The sequence below is a fragment of the Ambystoma mexicanum genome, chromosome 2p (genome assembly GCF_040938575.1).
Source record: "Ambystoma mexicanum isolate Mex_15411 chromosome 2p, UKY_AmexF1_1, whole genome shotgun sequence".
Classification (NCBI taxonomy): domain Eukaryota; kingdom Metazoa; phylum Chordata; class Amphibia; order Caudata; family Ambystomatidae; genus Ambystoma; species Ambystoma mexicanum.
This window is the reverse complement of record NC_090923.1, coordinates 711,507,478-711,528,750: the sequence shown is the minus strand read 5'-3', so window position 1 is coordinate 711,528,750 and position 21,273 is coordinate 711,507,478.

The window sequence follows — 21,273 nt, the reverse complement described above, 5'->3', positions numbered from 1 at the left end:
ACAAGTGATCAGTGAGGATCTGATTATCGGCAAGATCGAAAGCTGCAGATAGGTCTAACAGCAGGAGCATGGCAAGCTTGCCATTGTCCTTGGCCGCATCCATTTGGATTTTAAGGTAAAGGAGGGCTGTTTCCGTTCCATGTCTTGGCCTAAAGCCTGATTGTCTAAGGCCCAGTAAGTTGTAATCCTCCAGGTGTTTCTGGATTTGCAAGTAGACCTCTCTATCTAGAATCTTTAGGATGTAGGGAACCGTGGTGATGGGCCTAGTTGGTTGGGGTATTGGGGTCTAGGTTGGGCCTTTTCAGGAGGGGCATGACCCATGCCTCCTTAAGGTTGTTAGGTACTGTACTGGTCTCGAAGGAAGAATTGATTAATGCAGAGATGAAGGGGGCCAAGTCCTTGGCGCCTTCCTAGATGATTGCTGCTGGGCAGAGATCTCCTTGGCATCTGGATGGTTTGAGGCTTTTATGATCTTTTCCACTTCTTTGGTCGAAACCGGGGAGAAGGAGAAGGGAAGGCAGTCGGGTGCTGTGAGTCGGCGCAGTGTAGGTTTGGCATTCTTGGCTAAACTGTTCTTTTTTTTTTTTGCTAAATTTTAGATTGGAGCATAGCAATTTTGTCAGCAAGCGCTTTCTGTATATTAGCGCACCAAGCTGCGTCTTTCACACAGGTATCTGGTGGTGGTGCTGGGGACTCCAGTTCCCTGAGAATACTGAAGAGCTCTTTAGTTTTGGATTTGGCATTGAGAATTTGGTTGTCATAAGTTTCCTTTTTTGCGTTCAGGAAGCGGCAGCTGAAGTGAATAGTGGCTTGTTAGTGGGGTTTGGCGACTTTCTCCATGTGGATTCTGCTGCTCTTTTAGCATTCCGGAGGATTTTAAGTTCAGGGGTAAACCATTTGTTCAGGTGGGCTAATGGTTTGCCTTTGGAAAGTTGAATGGGGGCAATGCTGTTCACAGCAACCTCAATTGTGTTGTAAAGGTCAACTAGCTTGTTTGAGTCCAAGTCCTTGTAGTTGGCTCGGTCTAGGATATTCTGAATCAGAGGACGTAAGTTTTGGAACGTTAAGTTTACGTTGTTTCTAGCGAGGGCTTGCGGCGCAATGCAGGGAGTATGTGTGTTAGGTGCATTCCTCTGGATGGTGAAGGAAATTAAATGATGGTCTGACCAGGCAGTGGGTTAATTTTGAAGGATGGTGGTAGAGCAGTTGAAGTCTGCCAGCCAATCCAATGTTCTTCCTTTCTTGTGCATCGGTGTCGTGACGCGATGGTTAAAGCCGAGCTGGGAAATAGCATTTTCGAAGGATGAGGCATTGAGGTTGTTGGGATCAAGGAGGCCTAAGTTAAAGTCACCAAGCAGGATTATTTGGGATCCTGGTTTGGTGTTATTAGTCAATAAGTCAGAGATATCTTCCTCGAAGGAGGAGATATGTCCTGGGGGGCTGGTAGATGCGGTGCATGAGGATAGTTTGGGATGCTGATAAAGGGATCTTAATTGACAGTAGTTCCGATGAGGGCAAGCTGGCAGCAGGGGTGGCTCTGAGTCCTAAGGACGTTTTAGCAATAAATGCTACTTCGCCTCCTTTGCTGTCCTCTCTACCTTTTCTTATTATTGAGTAGCCATCTGGGATGGCTAGTGATACTGCTGAGCCTGCTGCCTGATGCAACCAGGTGTCAGTGATTGCCAGGAAGTGGAGGTCATTGCTAGAGATTGTCTGCAATGTCTAGCGCATGGGCGACCAGAGATAGGGCATTTATGAATGCACCTTTAATGGTGCTTTGTTTGGGTTGTTAAGCTGAGCTAAGTGTTTCAGGTACTTTGGGCATAATGGGTGGTCGGGCGTTTGGCTAGTGAGTGTGGGCATGGGTAGGCGGATTTAGTGGTCTCTCTTGAGAGGTGTCCTACGTTGGGGGGTCCGAGAACATAGTCTTAAGTTTCTTGCCTTCACTTGACAGGGTGTCCATGGTGTAGGTGGTAAAGCGAAGAGATGGATCCATTCAGCTGGGCTGAGAGCAGAGTTGAGTTTGGGGACTTTTCTCCAGTTGTTGCGGTCATTGTACATTTCATACGTATGTGGTGATTGTGGCAGAGGAAGAGGTTTTAGCAGAGGTAGGACGTCAGGTGGTAAGAATGCATTGATGAGCGGGAGGAAGGTTGCCATATTTAGGGTGACACTGTAACGGTAGGACATATAAGCGGGGGCATCTCAGTGTGATAGTTCAACAGTCGAGCAAGGGCAAGCTCAGTTCTACGTATGGATTAATGAAAGCTCTACGGAATACAGTAGGTTAGTTCAATTAGTATACAGTAGGCTGATTCACTTTGAGAGCAGGGGGCTGATTCACTTAGAATACAGTGGGCTAGATCATTTCTTTTTGTATACAGTAGGCTAGATCAATTGGTATACACTTAGTTCAGTTGGTATACCATAGGCTTGTTCACTTTAGGAGCAGATGGCTGGTCCACTAAGAATACAATAGGCTGGTTCAATTGGTATACAATAGGCTAGTTCCTGTTGGGAACCATAGGCAAGTTTACTTAGTAAACAGTGGGCTAATTCACTAGACTACAGTAGGCTGGTTCATTTGACAGTTTGGGAGAAAGCTAGGCGAGAAACCGTTTGAAAATGCAAACAACGCACGGTGCAGTGCAGTAAGTTAGCTCTTGGCAAGCAACAGTTTGAAAGAGCATGCTAGGAACAATGGGGTGCGGTAGAATAATGTAGGCGGGATACAGTTGGACAGTGCACACTAGGCAAGATGACGATCAAGAGACCAGACTAGGCATGATACAATTGGAGGCTTAATGCAGATCACCGGTGTACGCTCGGCGCGATATAGCTCAAATGAATCGTGGTATAGGTTTACCGGTAGGCATAGTTAAGTAACAGAAGCAGAGAAGGATTTGGGCTACAAGTGAAAGCAGGGCGCCATAGGGCATGCACGAATCATACAATTAATTTCGTAGTGAGTGTAACCAGTGCACAGCACTACGCACTATCGGATCGGAGCAGATAAACGGTAACAGTGGCTATGCAACGGTAAAATTACATACGAGTACGTTTTAAATTTAGATTGGGTGGCAAGAATTAGAAAGTTGGTGATGAGGGCTTTGAATCTCTGAGGAGGCATCTCTTGAATGAAGCTACCTGCACATCAAATGCCCTCAACGCCGTCTACGATAAGGCATTGCAGAAGACTCAGAGATCCCACAGACCTGAGACACACATGCAGACCCGAAGACGAAATGCGCCCACCACATGAAGTGCAGGATGAAAAGGATAGCTGCTGCAGCATAGATTGTCGGGGAACAGAGGAATACAATTATCGGAAGAAAAATTAACAAAGGGATGTTGCAGGAAGAAATAGACCCTCTGGTCGAAGTGTATGAAAAGACGTTGTGATACTATGTTCTCTGCTTGCCTGCCCATGGTTCCCACAAACCCCATCACCACGTCTCCTCCCACGCACACTACAAACCCCCTGACAAATGCGCCTGCTGTTTAAGGGAAGATTCCGTGAGTGCACTGCAGTGCAAGTCTCAATTTCTTCCTACACTTTTACTTTAAGACTGAATGGTTTCTTTTTAAAATAAAGTATAGGAACATTAAAGCTTACTCCGTCATGGCCACTTTGATCACTGAATGGACCTGTGCTGAGGAGGCATTCAGTCCAGCCGAGTGTAGTTTAATGGTGTTGTGGTGTTGCAGTCATAGCAGGTAGGTAGAGCATGAAGGGTGGCGCTGTGCTCCATGCATACGCACCAGCTCTGAACATAGGGCAGTTTGGCGGAAAGGGGACGGCCGTTATGAGTGTGTGGGTGAAGTGGTGGTTAGCAGCTTGAAGGGTTGCGTGCTGTGCGCGCTCATGTCAACAACGGTGAGGAAGTGTCGCATGTATCATTCAGAATCCATCACAGAGAGAGACGCAATGAGAGAACATGTTTGGCCTTCAAACTAGCTTGCAAAACGCTACTTTGTCTTCTTGAGACGAGCTTACATTGTGTGACTGATCAGGAATCCCTTGTGCGGTTATCAAGGAGGAATGACGATAATGGGAGCATCCTAAAGTGCTTTTTAGCACTTCAATCATTGACCTTGCAAGTTCTACATCAGAGTAGTAACCTCCATTAGAATGCAGATTTGCTGTTTCTCTCAATTTCTTTCATGAATCCGAGCTATTAAGGCGACTGGAGGGGAAGTTGTAAAGCAGAATACCAGAGTCTGCCATCTGTCAGTCACCACGTGACTCAGACTGCAGAGATGTAGGCCTTTCAAAATACAATGAACGAGAGAATGGAGCATGAAGGCAGATTCACGCTGTCCATGAAGAAGAGAGTCCTAGCATCCAGAATCCCAACATCCAAGGGACCGTGAGAACCAGGTGCACCACCCAAAAGATGCCAATGAAGGAAGAGGCGCACTCTGAAAGAAGCAATTGGGTGAGCATCCAGTGAAGGAAGGAGTGGCAGAGCCAAACGAGATCCTGCGCTTCAGTGGAAACTCAGACATCAAAAGCCTGTCTGACACAGAACAGAGGAGTGAGAAATTAGGAAGTGTGTGGGTTGCACGAGGCAAGATTACAAGCTGAGGAGAAGAAGTCAGAGGAGGTGGTGTCAGGACTAAAGCTGGGCACACCCAGGTGCATGGGGGGGCTGCATCCCATGAAGGCCAGAGAACATTTGTGATCAGGGGCAAACCGCATCCAGTGGCCTGGTCATGAAAAACGAAGGCTGTAAGTAAGCAACAAGGATTGGGATCTAAAAAATTGTATGCATGTTGGGGGACATAGCCAAAAATCCAGCACAGTCTTGAAAAGTTAATGTATGCGCGGAACAAAGTCCAATAACGCAGGCTAAGACTTATAATCATTACAAAAGAGACAGGTGTGTAATGCAAATAGTCTAGTACCCAGTGAAAGCTAATCCATTACAAAGAGGAAACTAGCACAATACATACATGCTTGGAAAAGAAGACTATTCAAAGCTCACTTATCTTTGGGTAATATAGAGCACACCTACCTAGGGAGTCGCAGAACACTTTACAAGTAATTTGGGGTTAACACAGGTAGATGGAAAGGGGGGGGCTATAGGTTATAGTAGCAAGGATATCACATACTACAGGGGTTGTTTATGTCTAACAGTAGCTGGTCCTAAATGACCCTAGGTTTTCCTTGAGGAGTTGGGTCTTGAGTTCCTTACTGACCTGCAGGAGCATTGGAGTGGTCTTGATGACCTTCCAGTAGGCTGGGGCGTAGCAAGATACTGTCAGTTGGTTGGTTCCCTCTCTGTGTGCCAGCTTAGTCTGAAGCTTTACAATAGTCTGGCTCCTAGTGGAGTGCATCCCATCTGATCTACAAGGTGTGTGGCTAAGTAGGCTGTTTGGGCAGGAATTGCCTTATATGCGAGTCAGGCAGTTTTGAAGAGTATCCTGGGTGGAATGGGTAGTCAGTGTAATTCTCTTCGGACAGGAAAGATGTGGTCTAATTTCTTTGTTCCAGTTACGAGGTGTGTAGCAGCATGTTAAACGGTCACGAGGAGGCAAGGTGTGTGGCTATAACAACTGTGAGGAGAGCATTTCCTCCATCAACATTAGATTAGCAGGTTCTTGACTGTGGTTTGGCAATCCTCAAGTGGAAGGGTTTTATCACCCAGACGGGAGCTAGGGGATAGTTGACAGTGTGGGCTTGTTTGCTGATATGTTGCCCGAAGGAGCGATTGCTGCCAATAATGAACCAGAGTGATTTGGCACATGGGGCCAACTGAGGTGTGAGTCTGTCGAGGTGAATGCTATTCAGCTACTCTCGGATAACCTCCTGGTTCGATGGATGACTGAGGAGGACACATTCCATTTTGGTGAGATTGGGTTTCAGGTAGGTCCTTATCATACAACCAAGTATCATCAAAGAAGTGAGATATGATCAAAGTGGTTCCATATAGAGATTGAAGATCACTGCAGTGAGTATTGATCCCTGTAGGACTCTGCAGGTTACCGGGAAAGGGTTGGATGTTAAGTTACCCATCTGGTGCCAGATTTGCCCTTCGGCAAAAACCTATTTTTTCAATGCATTTTTGGACGATGGCAAAGTTTGTCCTAGTGCTAATACCATTCCGTACTGGCACTTTACCCTGGTACAAAAATGCATTGGAAAATCTTTTTTTTGCGCAAGGGCTAATACCATACTAAATTGTTATCAGGTAATATTATCCCCATAAATAATGTGGCCACGAAATGGCAAAGGCAACATTATTTATGGGGGATAATATATGGGGTAAATGGGAACGGGGGTGTAACTAGCTCCCTTAAAAAAAAAAAAACGTGGGGGTTGCGGGAGTGTCACCCACAGGTTCAATGAGGTAATATTGCCACAAAGAAACTGCACCATTCGTGTAGAGCAACATTTTTGCAGGGATATTATCACATGGAACCGCAAAACGTTGCTTGCCATGGTGCATACGTTTACTAATATGCCTGTTGTTTTTTTTGCACTAGGGCAAACTTTGCTCTATTGCCAATACTGTGTAAATTTGCATTTGAAACTGCAACATTTCTGTAATCTGTGCCCCAGGACTGCTTGGTACCTGTTCAAGAGATAGGAGGCAAATCAGCTGAGCACTGGTCCTGTGAACCCCAATTTATAGGTAAGTAGGCTTGTAAGTGTGAAATTGTCAGCCGTGCCAAACATGGCAGAGAGGACCAAAAGGCAGGAGTCACATCTATCCATGATTTGGAGAGCATAATCAATGACCTGGATGGGGGCAGTTTCTGTGCTGCATCTGGGTGTAAATCGAGATTGGTAGTCTCGAGGCAGAGCATATTGGTTAATCAGATAGTGAAGTTGGCTGGCAACTGCCGTGTAATGATTTTACCAATGAAAGGAAGGATTATGCATGGCCAGTAGTTAGCAACTAATACTATTGTTAAGGTTCTTGGGTGGATGCCCTGATCGGCAGGGCATTGACTGTTTGGAGGACAGCGGTTAAGAGCGGACTCTGAGAGCGGTTTCATGATGGCAGATGGAAGGATGTCGTCCTGCCTGTGGCAGCTGTAATCCCTGAACTTGAAAAACCAGGTTAAGAAGGGGAGGCCATATATTGGCCTTGCTTATGGATGAAGTCTGTTTGAGAAGTTCCCAAAGTCAATGTGACCTTTGTAGTTATCCCTCAGAGCACCTCCAGAACAAATCAAAAGTCCAGAACACAGCATCCCTTATGGGGGTGGAAGGGGCAGTTATCAGTGGGTTCCTCCACAGAGTCCCAGACATCAGGCAAGGGATTAAGAGACCAGACAGCATGCTACATTGCCACAGTCATGTGTCTGAGGAGGGACCCTTGTAGGAAAAGGGAAAGAAGACTAGCTATCTTAGAGAAGAGAAAGCAAGATATTGCATGCAGAGCCACGCTGTAGGATCCAGTGTGGCCAGAGGGATCCCTATGAACACTCACCCAGTATATTGGAGAAGTCGGAACATGGAAAGCCAGCAGAACAGCTGCATCACTGTTAAGGATGTCAATCGGGTGACACACAACGGACCAGGACCCTTGCCCTTGCCCTTAGCCTTAGCCTTGCATGTAGTGCACAATTGGAATGCTTTCTCTTTATTTTCTGCGAATTCAATTTGAGATGGCACACAACCCATCTCACACCCCCTCTTACAAATACCCCAGGTCACAATGGACCATGAACCAGGTCGGTTGATGGGTATATTTATTTTAATATTCAAAGAAATCACACACATTTTAATATTTGGCAGCAATCACCAATGGGGCGATAATTGCAATGAAAATCACTGAAAGGCACTTGGCTAACCTTGTACCAGAACAGATCCAAAGCACAATTGAATAGGAGCACTTTTTCAATTAGGATAGATAGCACCCAAGTTAAGGTTTCCCCCTGCAATGTTCCCTCAATCCACAATTACTCGCATTTTGAGTGGATAGAAAGAAGCAGTAGGTAGTTGGGGATTTTAAAGCCCTTTGCAATGGCATGAAATGACACTCTGAATTTGAGAATTAATGTACGGTTAAATCAATGAAGCAAATATGATTTCTCACAATAGCAGGAAGGTATAAACACTAGCAACCACAAGGCAAGGGATCAATAAAAGGCATACAGTTCAACAAGCAAGTGGAAAGCAAAAACACGATGCAGCCAAATCACACGTTGCAAAGTTGCATTTTACTCATTTGCAGTTTTAAATGTCAAAAAGGTTTCTATGAAAAATGGGTGAAATACTCGAAATCGGAATGCGGTTTTTGGGCTGGGGAATAGCTGCACATCACAGGGACAATATAGAAGTGAAATTATGTCTATAGCTGAAGGATTGGATGAGATTTGCAAGATTAACGGCTTTATTTTTCCAAAACCGAACCCCCCTTTAAGAGAGAAAATCGGTTTGGAAAGAAAAAGACAAAGTTTACTTATACTAGATTATCAAGAAGATAGTGCTGCCCATGAAACAGGTTAAGTGGACGGATTAACCCGCTCCACGTCACGTTTCTCTTAATGTGGAAATTACTTAAATTATTCAAAATATTGCTAAGTAGTTACAAGATGGGGTGAATGAAAGAATGGCGCTAGCACTAGGAATCAAGGACAGGATGCACAAAGAATTCTGACAGTTGAACAAATTACCAAGGCATGGATAGGATTACTTATAGAGTAGAACAAAGACAAAGTATCAAGATGGGGTAGGCTATGTGTTGCTATGGGATGGGGAAATACTCACAGTCCACGTTTGAGTATGGGATTTTGGAACAGTCAACTGGGTTCTGGTCACCGCACGGCTGGCGCCCCTTACAGCAAACAGCTGGGCAATTCTGGTCACTGGATGAGAGGGGTACAGCGGGCATGCAGTTAGTGGGCAAAAAGCCGGTCTGGTCACAGGATGCTCCCCAAAAGAGTACCACAGCTTTTCCCTTTTGTTATTGGGGTTTTTAGTGGGATTTCTGGATCAAGGCCTGGCTGAGATAGGGTCAGCTATACTTTGGCCTGGCAGTAGAATCTGGCAAGATAAATGTAGAGTATCAGGATACACATGCGCTGGAAATTCAGGAGAGAATGGGCCTCATTACGAGTATGGAAGCAGCCATGCCCTTCATAAGGGCATGGCTGCCTCCATACCAGGTTCCAGTACCGGGTTCCTTCAATGAGGAATAACCGGGTCATTACAACCTTGAAGGACCCAGTAATTCCTCATTGAAAAAACCCATTCCCATTTCAGCCCCCATAGGGCTCAATGGGAATGGGGAGGGAGCTAATAATGGGGCCGTTAATAACGGGCCCGTTATTAGCTGCCTGGTCCCCCTGCGGGATCCGCTAAGGAAGCCTGGTTTTACCAGGCGTCCTTACCGGGTCCCACAAGGCAACCTCGTAATATGGCGTACCATAATGAATGGTGCCGGTCCCGTACCGTCACCGTTCATTACGGGACCACCAGGGTCGTAATGAGGCCCAATGTGTCTAGAGTTCCGTCAGCCTTCCTCATTTATAAGGCATGGTGGCATCATAGGATTATATGGTGGGGCAGGCTTAGCTGGGCATGCCTCTTAACCACTGGATTGGTCAGGGGTGATTGTTACCACCTTGCTGTCAGCTGGTTGGATTTTTACGGACATGACATCTGCTTTATGAGGTGGGCTGTACAATTCAAAGGATCATCCCACAGTTTCGGATTTGTTCCTCCGACGTATTCCACATCTATGACAGGTAAGCACCACAGCTGTGCTGCTTCGGAAAATTTTTCTGCGTCTCCCTCGATGACGTTGATTCGCTGTCCTCAAGGGCCTCCATCAAGCCGACGTCACCAGATGTTATAAATAGGACGCACGACGCCCGTAGCCTCGGAACATGTTCACTTCGGAGATCTCGGCGCGCCTCGGTTCTTCTGATAATTCTATCGGTTCTTTGAACTTTTTTATTTGTGAAGATATCACGTCTTTATCTTCTACTACCCCACGGGCAGGATTCAAGAATTGTCGGGACTGCAGTTCCAAGATGTCACTTACGGACCCACACAACGTCTGCCTCTGGTGCCTCAGTGAGGACCACGCCACCGATGAATGTGACGATTGCCAGTCTTTCACGTCGAAGGCCTTGCGGGAGCAGAAGAAGAAGCTATCTGTGGGTAGTGTTTCCAAACCCCAAAAGTCAAAATCAGCTGGGCTTTCGACCGACGATTCGAGGGCCAACTCTCTGCGTCGGCTTAAGTCCAGGGGGTCTCAGTCCCGAAGTGGTTCCCGCCATTCCTCTGCCTCCTCGAGGCACTTGCGGAAGCGCCGTCACCGGTCGCCTTCCCCGTTCTCGTCCGAGGACTCCACCAGATGGCGGGTTGCTTGTCCCAACGAGCATTCCTCTCCTGCAGAATGGGATGCATTTCGTAAGGAGATTATGGCAATTTTTGAATCACAGGGATCTGTTCCGTCTGCGCCTTCGCAAGAAGCCAGCTGGGAATGTGCTAGGGCCACCGCTCGCACGCCTTCAGGCTCGGGTGGTCAGCGCGATCATCGGGAGGCGTCGCGGTCCCGATCGGACAAGGTGGATCGCTCTAGCCATGCCTGCTCCAGGTCCCGGTCCTTAACCCTCGAGACCGTCGGAGCCTATGAGGTCTTCTAAGAAGATGTCGACGCCATCAGCGCCATGTCCGTTGAGGGACTCTCGAGGCTCTGCCTCTGAGAAAGTCGTCAACGCCATCAGCAGCGAGGCCGTCGAAGGGAATGCTCGGGGCACCACCCTCGAGGCCCGTGTCGAAGCCATCAGCGCCACGCTTGACGTCGATTCCGTCAACGCCTTTTGTGGAGGCTTTACCAGAGGTACCCCATGCATCGGTGTTAGGGACCACTACACACAATTAAGACTACAGCTGGCAATACAAGTTTTACCTTTGGTACAGGCCTGTACTACTATATTAAAGTGGTAGCAGTAGCGTAGCAGCCAGGCCTATCTCAAGAGTATATGAGCAGTAGCAGAGATTACACAAAGGGACCACAATTACTGTGATTCAAGCAAACACTGACTCAAGGTTTCAGGTAAAAAATATAAGTACATTTATTTTTAAACTGTTTGTTATAAACACTTCTATTAATTTTAAAATCACACGTGAAATACACTACAACCATCCAATTCATTGTGGTACACTCTAACTCAAGGTAAGTACCTTATGTTTTAACGGACCGGTGTTGTGAAACAAAAGACATTACCGGGAATACACTTGCGATCACTTTTTGACAGTGATGACAGTTCGGTTTTACTAAAGAAACGCATATCCGCTGCAAGAAATGTTACCGGGGCAAAAACACACTTAGCACCTGAGTTAACCCGAGAGAGTTGGGGGCAAAAATCATAGGCAATACTTTTGTTAAGGCGGACAGAATCAGAGAACACTCATTGACAGAAATTCAGGAGTCAATAGGCCGGAGCCAGTGTCAAGTGGAACCGAGTTCCTGTTGTCGAGGATCACACAGTCGGACAAGTTCACGATTCAACGTAGCCAGGAGTACTTAGTTATTGTCAACAGAGGAAGCAAAAGATATAAGAAGGAGGCAGGGCAAGCCTTGGAGATGAAGAAAAGGGGTTCACCCTAATTCCTCAAGCAGAACACAGTACCTTATTCAAAGAAGAAGCTGGTGCCACGGCAGTTGTTCCTGGTAGTTTCCTGCAGACCCACAGTTCCTGGAGCTTCGGGACGAAGGAGGACGTCTGGAGGGGTCTGCACCACACAGAGGTGAAGCCGGCAACAGCAACGATGTATAAAAGGTGCACTCTTTAAAAACAGGAGAGGCTCTTCAGATGGCTATCCGGACCACTACAGCCGTGTGCAGCAATTTCGACCAAGAAGAGGATCCTCTGGCTGTAGAAGGTGAGCTGGTTATCCCCACCAGGCTCAAGGGAAGAAGACTGCGGACTGGATCTTTTCTGGTCAGCGAAGGGTAGATAGCTTAAGACTGCAGCAGGGCTTCACCAGGACGGGGTACTTGCAGCAGCCATCTTCTTCTCCGCTTCTCTTCGGTTCCTTGTAGTTCCAGTGGCAACTCTGACTTCTAGCCCAAGACACCTGCCTTTTATGCGAAAATCCCCCATTCACACAGCCTGGCTGTCAATCACGCAGCAGGGGGGTTGTCCAGCCCGGACAACCACCTCAGCCAATCATGGCAAAGTGTGACTTGGGTTTCCTAGGGTACCCTGTGCAGGGGGTGAACGGGATGGTTTTCGCCCTCATTCAGGATGGCAAGGATGCCATGTGTGAATCCGTTCAGTTGGGTCTGGACATGGCAGACTGTCAGCCGGTCCATGGCGGCGAGCACCGTGATGCGCAGATTTGCGTGGTTGCGGAAGTCTGGGTTTGCTCCTGACGTACAAGCCCGGCTTCTCAACATGCCCTTTGATGGTGTACATCTTTTTGGCAGCAAGGCTGACGAGAGCCTTCAGAGGTTGCAGACGCAAAGTGTCACGACCCTCCCCAAACCCCCCCCTCTGGCAAACCCATTGGCCAGGTGGAGTCAGGACTCAGGCCTCTAGAGCCTGGCATCCTCTTCAAAAGCCCTCATGGGGCCAGTCCTGGCGCCTATGTTGCCAGGCTCATACCCCATGAAAAACAATGTGCTTGGAACTACTTTATTGTATTGTCAGCCAACATGGAGGCATCCACATAGCTTGGTTCCTAAGAACCAAGCTATGCGGTCTAGTGTTTTGGGTGTGGTAGCCTAGGGACTACTTTACCTGGACTATTTTGTTGGGGCTAGTTAAACCACACCCGAGCAAGACAAAACGCTTCGCATTACTTTGCAGCTTGCACGTGACGCTCACCGTGTCCAGCTATTCCCTCGAACCTCAGAGAAGCAGAACCTGCAAGGAGACAAAAGGAACATCATTAGCAGCAGCATTTTACCTGCAGTCTTCAACTTTGGACACTCGCAGCTACTGGGAACAGCTTTCTCAAATCTGCATGCCTCCCGGACAGAACGACCTGAAAGAGGAAGATAGAAGCAACATTAAAGAAAGCAGTAGAGACATTTACAAATTACGAACTGCTCAAAAGGCTTACCTGGCTGGTCACCTCTAGGCTGGCACCACTCCGGACATTCCACTCGCGCTGAAGAACACCGTGACCTACAAGGAAGGAAAACGCAGGTTAGCAAAGGCAAGACTTCGCAGCACTGCGCATAGCCATCATTTACCAGCGGGGCTCAACCAAGCCTGTTCGCCGCGCTGAAGCTCTGCATACCTAAGGGAGAAAAAAAGAGACATTATAAACAAAGAAAGGCATGCAGGTAGCAACAAAACTAAAGAACAGCAATAAGACCTACCTGAACAATATCAAACAGGCCAGCGTCAGTGAAGTAACTGGACCACACTCGCCCATGAAAGACAACGCGCCTCTGCAAAGAAGGCAGGACGGAGAGCACGCCTAATTCTACCACAAGGTGAGGAGAGGGCGCCAGAGGGACTGAAATCAAACAGGGGTGGAGGGAGGATACTTACCCCAGTCGGTCAGTCTTGAACACAGTCCTCCTGTATTTTCAGGCAGAACCTTCCCCGCAGACCACATCGGGGCAAAGCTGAGAAGCATACCAGCGAGTAACCTGGCTGGGTGGCGTCCACGTGGATACCAGGTGAGCGTAACACAAAGTCGTTGAGCACTGCAGTCCGTCAACCTCCGCCTTTTCGTCCTAAGGGACAACAATGGAGGGGAGGTTCCTTTCGATATTACTCATCTTTTGGTAGATCGAGGGGAGCTGCAAGTCAAAGGGGCCACCGTAGGAGTACCAGAGGTGGAAAGCAAGGTACTCGAGGTGCCAAGGCCACTCGGGCAGTTGCCTCTTTGCCCTCAGGCACTGCTGCAGCCGCTTCAGCTCAGTCATGAGGTCATGTCCCATGGTTCGCGGTTGGGGGAAGGCTGGTGCAGCATCTTGTAGAATAGTGTGCCATTACTTCAGATGTGTGGGTTGTGGAGATCATAGCCCGCGGCTACTGTCTTCCTTTCTGGCAGAGGCCACAAAACACTCCACCAGGGAATCTCTCTTTGAAGAGTCCGGATCCGCTCCTTGCGCAGGAAATCAAATCCCTGCAGGAGACAGGTGCCATAGAACTGGTGCCTGTAGCGGAGAGGAACAAGGGATGGTATTCCCCATATTTTTTGATTCCGAAAAAGGACGGGGGATTGAGACCCATCATGGACTTGCTTGGTTGGAACAAGCTCCTCAGGAAGGACAAGTTCAAGATGGTTACTCTTTCTCAAGTCCTCCAGGCCCTTCAACTTCAGGACTGGTTGTTGTCCCCCGACCTCAAGGACGCTTACTTTCATGTGCCGATTCATCCCAAGCACAAGAAGTACCTGAGGTTCGCGGTTTGCGACTCGCATTTTCAGTTTCGGGTCCTGCTGTTCGGATTGACCTCCGCCCCGAGGGTCTTCACCAAGCTCATGGTGGTGGTGGCAGCGTATCTCAGGAAAGGGGGGATTCACGTCTACCCCTACCTGGATGATTGATCAGGGTTCGCTCTCCCGAGCAAGTCCTGGATCATCTGTCAGTCACCTGCCACTCCCTTCACACGCTGGGCTTCTCCCTCAACTTAAAGAAGTCCCACTTAACACCTACCCAGCGGCTCCAGTACAGCGTAGCAGTGCTCGACACATCCCCGGGGCAGTGTTCGCCTCCCCAGGTGAGGGCTCCTCACATTCTGCAGATGGTGCACAAGTTTCAACATGCCCAGAGTCTCCCGGCGTTCGAGTTCTGGAGGTTGCTCGGCCTCATGGCATCCTGCATTCTTCTGGTGCCAGAGGCCAGGTTGCAGATGAGATCTCTGCAATGGGCTCTCAAGCTGCAGTGGTCGCAATCCTCCAGCAGGATGTCGGACCCCGTTCAGGTGCCGCCCTCGGTCACCCAGGATCTTCTGTGGTGGGCCGTCAAAGGCAATCTGATGAAGGGGGGCTCCATTTTGGCTACCCTGGCCGGAGGTAACGATCGTGACGGACGTGTCCCTCACGGGATGGGGAACTCATGCCAACGAGTTGACAGTCAGCGGTCATTGGTCTCCGTCAGAGTCCAGACTCCATATCAATCTGTTGGAGCTGAGGGCCATCCGGCTAGCCCTGAAGGCATTTCTACCGTCTGTGCGGTGGAAGAATGTCCTGATTCTGATGGACAATACAGTGGCCATGCACTACCTCAACAAAAAGGCCATCCAGCAGGAAAGTTCGATCTCGGCAGTTCATCTGGCCGGAGACGAAAACGTGGCAGCGGACGCTCTGAGCAGGCAGAGCACGGTCTCTCACGAGTGGGAGCTGGCGCAGGAGATTCTCCTGGAGATCTTAGCCCTTTGGGGGACCCCACAAGTGGATCTCTTCACCACCAGTGTCAAAAGAAGTGCAAAAGATTCTGCTCGTGGAAATTTCCTCCAAGAGGAGCCTTAGGGGATTCGGTTTCAGCGGAGTGGTCCTTCCCACTGCTGTACTTGTTTCCTCCAATCCCTGTCATTGCGCATGTGCTGCAGAGGTTACGGAGGTTCGGTTCCCGAATGATCCTCATTGCTCCGGCATGGGCCAGGAGAAGGTGGTACCTGGACCTTCTCGACTTGTCCATCTGCCCTCCACGCCGTCTTCCCTACCGAGACGATCTGCTATGGTGGGGCGGGGGTCAGGTTCTCCATCCAGAGGTCAAGTTCCTCAGCCTTCATGCTTGGCTTCTGAAAGGTTGAGGCATAAGGAGTGGGACCTCCCTGGAGATATGATGGAGGTGTTGCTTTCGGGCAGGAGGCCAGCAACAAAGTCCCTGTACTGTTGCCGTTGAAGAAAGTTCTGCAACTGGTGCAGAGTTAAGAATGTGGATCCTTTTTCATGTGCCATTCCTGTGGTTCTGTCTTTTTTGCTTTCGTTAGCCCACAAGGACCTGCAAGTGGGTACCATTAAAGGTTACCTGGCGGCGCTGTCCATATTTAAGCGCTCATCTGAGGCGTGTTCTTATTTTAAGATTCCTTTGATTTCTCAGTTTCTGAAAGGGCTCACTAATGTGTTCCCACCGTCACCTTTCCCGGTGCCCGATAGATATTTGAACCTGGTTCTAAAATTCCTAAAGGGAGCTCCGTTTGAGCCTTTACATTCTTGTCCTTTGAGACTGTTGACCTCGCAGAGTGGGTGAGTTGCAGGCACTATCCGCCAAGCCACCCTTCACGATGTTCCATAAGGACAGGGTTGTCCTTAGGGTTCGTCGTCCTTTTTGTCCGAAGGTTGTGTCAGAATTTCTTTTAAGCTAGAAGGTTATTCTTCCGGCGTTCTATCCTCCTCTGCATCCTGGTAAGGAAGAGGAGAGGCTCCATAGGTTGGATCTTAGGAGACAGTTAAGCTTCTACATCTCACGCTTGTCCCGGGTCAGAGTGGAAGATCAGCTCTTTGTTGGATACGCTGGAAGGCGTTTGGGTCAAGCTGTTACTAAGCAGACCTTGTCTAGATGGATTATCTTGACCATCTCGGAATGCTACCGTCTGGCGGGTAAGGACCCTCCGGTAGGCTTGAGGGCCCATTTTACTAGGGGTGTGGCTGCCTCCACTGCTCTGCAGAGGGTGTTCCCATTTGTGAAGCAGCCACATGGGCCTCTGTCCATACTTTTGTAAAACATTACTCCCTGGACAAGACTTAGCCTTTGGTAAGGCGGTCCTCTATTCTGCAATTTGATTGAGCATTCTAAATTTTAAATTCTTTTCCCACCTCCATACGTTGGTACTGCTTTGGGAGTCTGTCATAGATGTGGAATACATCGGAGGAACAAATCCCCTCGAAGAACAAGTTACTTTCTTATCTGGTAACGTTCTTTCGATGGGATGTTCCGATGACGTATTCCACATCGTACCCTCCCAGCCTGCCACTTTACAGAATTTCTTATGCGATTGCAGTTTACGTTTCCGGAAGGCTTTCTGTAGTCATTCTGGCAGAAGATTGGTGCCACACGTTCTGGGAAAAACTACAACTGAGGCTACGGGCGTCGTACTCGTAACATCCGGTGACGTTGGCTCGACGGAGGCCCTCGAGGACAGCGTATCGACGCCATAGACGCAGGAGCCGAAACATTTTCCGAAGCAGAACAGCTGTGGTGATTACCTGTCATAGATATGGAATACGTCGTCGGAACATCCCATCGAAAGAATGTTACCAGGTAAGAAAGTAACTTGTTCTACTTTAGCTAAAATCATTCTCCACATAAATCAAACATTTGCGCAATTGTGGCCTTTTTACAAATTATCTAGGCAGATTACAAATTTCATTCAGAGCATGGTGTTCCCACTCCCAGGTCTGTACGCCATTGTTTCACCCTTCTAGTCGTTTTTTGCAATTTTAGTGAGAACCGCTTCACCCAAAATCCCACAACTTTAGGTGTGTGTGCAGATTATCATAGGGCATATTTCTATTAATTTTCCACCATATGTACCTTCCCCATGATTTACATTCTCCTGGCGTTTGTGTCCCATACATGCTATGGACGGCCGCAATATCTCATTTAGAAGCCCCAAAAATCACATTTCTACTGTACAATGTTTACATTTCTGCACTGTTTGGTTACAGAATTAACAGTCTTAAAAGTTTATTGATCAAATAGTATTTTGAGACAGATGGTCATCCTTTGTCCTTCAACTGGGACCATTTCATTCTTCAGCTACCACCAACTGTCAGTTTCAGCAAAGGGTGGCCATGGGGGTTTCCCAGTTTGATTGAATGTTTATTGCCACTTCCCCCACTTCACACATGGGTGTCCCTGATCTATTGTCTCAAGCTGAATCCCAGACAAAAGTCTGATGAGCGTGTGACATTTCTTTGTCTTGGTCCATTCAGAGTTTTCAAAGGTAGCAGTTAACAGGTAGGTGTCCCAGAATCTAGTGTGGCTTCCTTTGGGGGAAGGCCTCAGTTTGTTTAGGCAGCAGAAAAACTGTTCTGAAGCTTCCTCAGTCAAACTAATGCATTTAATTCTTTATTTTATTCTGAATCAGAAGCAAGCCTGTTGAATAAAACATCCCCTTCATGTTTCACAGCAAAAACCCCTTTACATTGCTAGGCAAGGACAAGTTTTTAGTCAACATTGTACTTTTTAAAACAGGCTTTGGGGGGTGGGGGGTTTGCAAAAGCCCATTTTGACAAATGGTGAATGCTGCTGGGATGTCCCTCTCAAATTCGGTTTTTCTCTTCTAGCTAAATTCCCACATTGTTATGCAGCCCCAGTCAGTTTCTTTTAAACAGCAGTTTGTTCAAGGCACAGGTTCACTGAAATTGACATAGCCCATAAAACTAGGGTTTATTAGAAGCATTGATTCTTGACATTTTGTAACCCAAAAGACAAGTGTTTTCCCGTGCAGCTGAAAGTAAAGCTTCTGTTCATTTCCCAGTTCTGGCCTGACGCAGCCTGTCATGCAGGGATAATGCTTTCTTCTGCTAGAGCACAATCTGGATATGGATGGCCAAGGTAGGGCCTCATTGATAAAAGCAATGTGATGTTGAATATATGAAAATAGCATCAGGCAGCATCCTTTTCAATGTAAAATATTCCCTTTTCAATGGGAACTTTTTGCAAGCAGCAGAGCAGCGCTGCTTTTCAATTCGCTTCTTTTGGTGCACACAAGAACACATACTGGCGGCCTTTCTCAGTGTGCTCTCTGTTCCAACTTGCCCAATAGTTGTTTGGCAAGATGGTGCAGCCATCAATCTGTAGCTGCAAAACGCAGTTTTGATCATGGATAGGAATTCTGCTGAGTGGGTCAATGTACCCCACACCACAGAGTGCCATCAAAGACCCACAATCTGCCTCAGTTTACACCCAAAACCAAGATGGCATAATGAACACTACCAGACTCCAGGAAAGTTGAGAACTACAAGGGAGTGGTGAGGTATAGCCAAGCTGAAGGGTCTGGGAACGCACCAGAATAGTGCCCTAGAGAAGCTTTGAGGCCTGATCAAGCTGATGGTCTTACACTGCTAAGAAGCCTGAGCAGCTGGAAAGCCCAGCCTCCCTGAAGGAAACCTGTGACTGCAAACAGGGAGCCAACACCTATATTTCAAAGGCACTATATCCCTGAGTGAGATACGCACTGGACGTTTGAATTGTGAATAGTGCACTACATTTCTGAAGCATTCCTGATTCCTTGGAGCAGGAAGTAGTAAACCAGGCACTATAAATCAGGTTGGATTCCAAGTAGTGAGCTGAGCACTGTATTCCTGTGACTGAAATAAACAAGGTGGGCACCATATTGCTGAATACGATTTGAATAAAACCACAAGTCTGATGCTCCATCACTGATTTGAAGAAAGAACGGAATTGTGCACCATATATCCTGGAGATTGTGATTACAGTAGGAATTCAGAGACCAGTATTCCCCATAAAGAGAGCAAAGAGAAAGCAAGAGAACCTTGAGACTTTCCAAGTTAAACCAAATTGATAGCTTTTGCAAAGTTAATTCCGTGATGGGCACCACCATCTTGGGCATAGATATACCCTCTAGTTTCTGTAGACCTTCGTCCTCAATTCCCTCTTAACTGCAGCAATAATAATGAGAAAGATGTCTAGGATTTATTCCAAGGAACTGGATGAACAATGGCAGATCCATTACTCCTGTTGACTAGCAACCTTTGCTTTGTACACTTTAGAGTTTCATGACACTTTTTTGCTTAGGTTTCAAGATATGAACACCCTTTTTAGTTGTAGATAAACCCTTAGTAACAACAGCCCTCCAGATAAGGTGCGTATCATGCCTTTTTACGCATGTAATTATAGGAAATACGGATGATTTCTTTTTCTACTGCATACCATGTACGCTGTATTTATTAATTTTTAAAAAACATACTTTCCACCACTAGATGACACTGTAGCAAGCAAGCCTCTGCCTTGAGGCAGACAGACCCTTCCCTTGCAAGTCTCTCCGAGACATGTATCCTAATCCAGGGCTCAACCCACCCCCTCAGCCCTGGAAGACCCTTCCAGAAATGCACATGTTCTTCTGCTGCATTTTTTAATTTGCAGTGTAAGCTGAGAGAGGAGGCCACAAACACAGTGACACCAGAGACACCAGCCCGGTAAGCAACCTGCCCTTCTGCTGCTTTTCAATTCAGACCATCCATCTTATGGCGATTTTGCAATTTGAAGAAAAAAAAATAAATGTTGCCATTTCCCGCAATTACAGCTATAAATCATTAATTGAGCGCGAAAAAGACACGTTAGCTTAGTGTGTCTTTTTCACGCTCATCTAATGATTTAGAGCGAACAGAGCAGGCTGCTGATTGCAGGAGCGTGAGGGTTAACACCTCTGGCTCTGCGCTCGCGTTGCAGGCCCGGGATTGGGGGAAGGTCACGCTGGCCTGGGAGATGCACAGCCCTTGGCTGTGTCCCCAGGCACCTTCCAGGCCCATTACTGAGTGCCTGCCCTGCCAAGCTGACAGTTGGTGACATATAGCCAGGTAAGCACTGGCCTGTCCACCCATCTGTCCCTAACTAAGGCAAGAGCACCCAAACAGGCCAGTAAGGTGTTTTCATTACACCTTCCTGTGCCTTTAACTTTATACTCGTAGCTGTAGCTACGAGCGCCAGAAAGTATAAAATGCATGCTTTCTGACGCTCATAGCTAGAGCTACGAGTGTCTACAATTGGTATCATGCAGCCCAGGCTTGAATCAAGGATGGGCTGCATGATACCAATTGTAGACACTCGTAGCTATATTTGTTTCAAATTGCTTTAGAACTGGTATCATGCAGCCCATGATACCAATTGTAGACATTCATGGGTGTATTGGTTTCAAATTGCTTTACAATTGGTATCATGCAGCCCAGCCTTGATTCAAGGCTCAGCTGTATGACATCAATTACGCACTAAATTATGTGGGTGTTTTTATGAAAGGCAAATGCCATTCATCCTGTGCAATTGTGGTGGTTATGCAAAGCCAATTGCATTTTTATTTTCTCTTTGACAGCCCGGACCACTATCTGATCTAATCTGGCATGGTCCAGGCTGTCAAAAAGAAAAACACAATTTAAAACAGTTGAAAGTATTTTGTTTCTTCTGAAGCAAATCAGCTATCTGCTCGGGTCGGATGATCAAGCAACTGCCCGTTTCCTTGGTCATCAGAAGCATAGCCCGTCTTATGCATGATCGTGAATAGCCAACTGAAAGTCCACTAGTCACCTTACAGATATATGACAGTTAAAGCGAGCAACACATTAAAGCACCCTTTGAAAATGTGTTCATAGCACAAACGTTTAATAGCTTTATATGTAAAGTAAAGTTTGCTTGGATGTCCTTAGAATGTTCT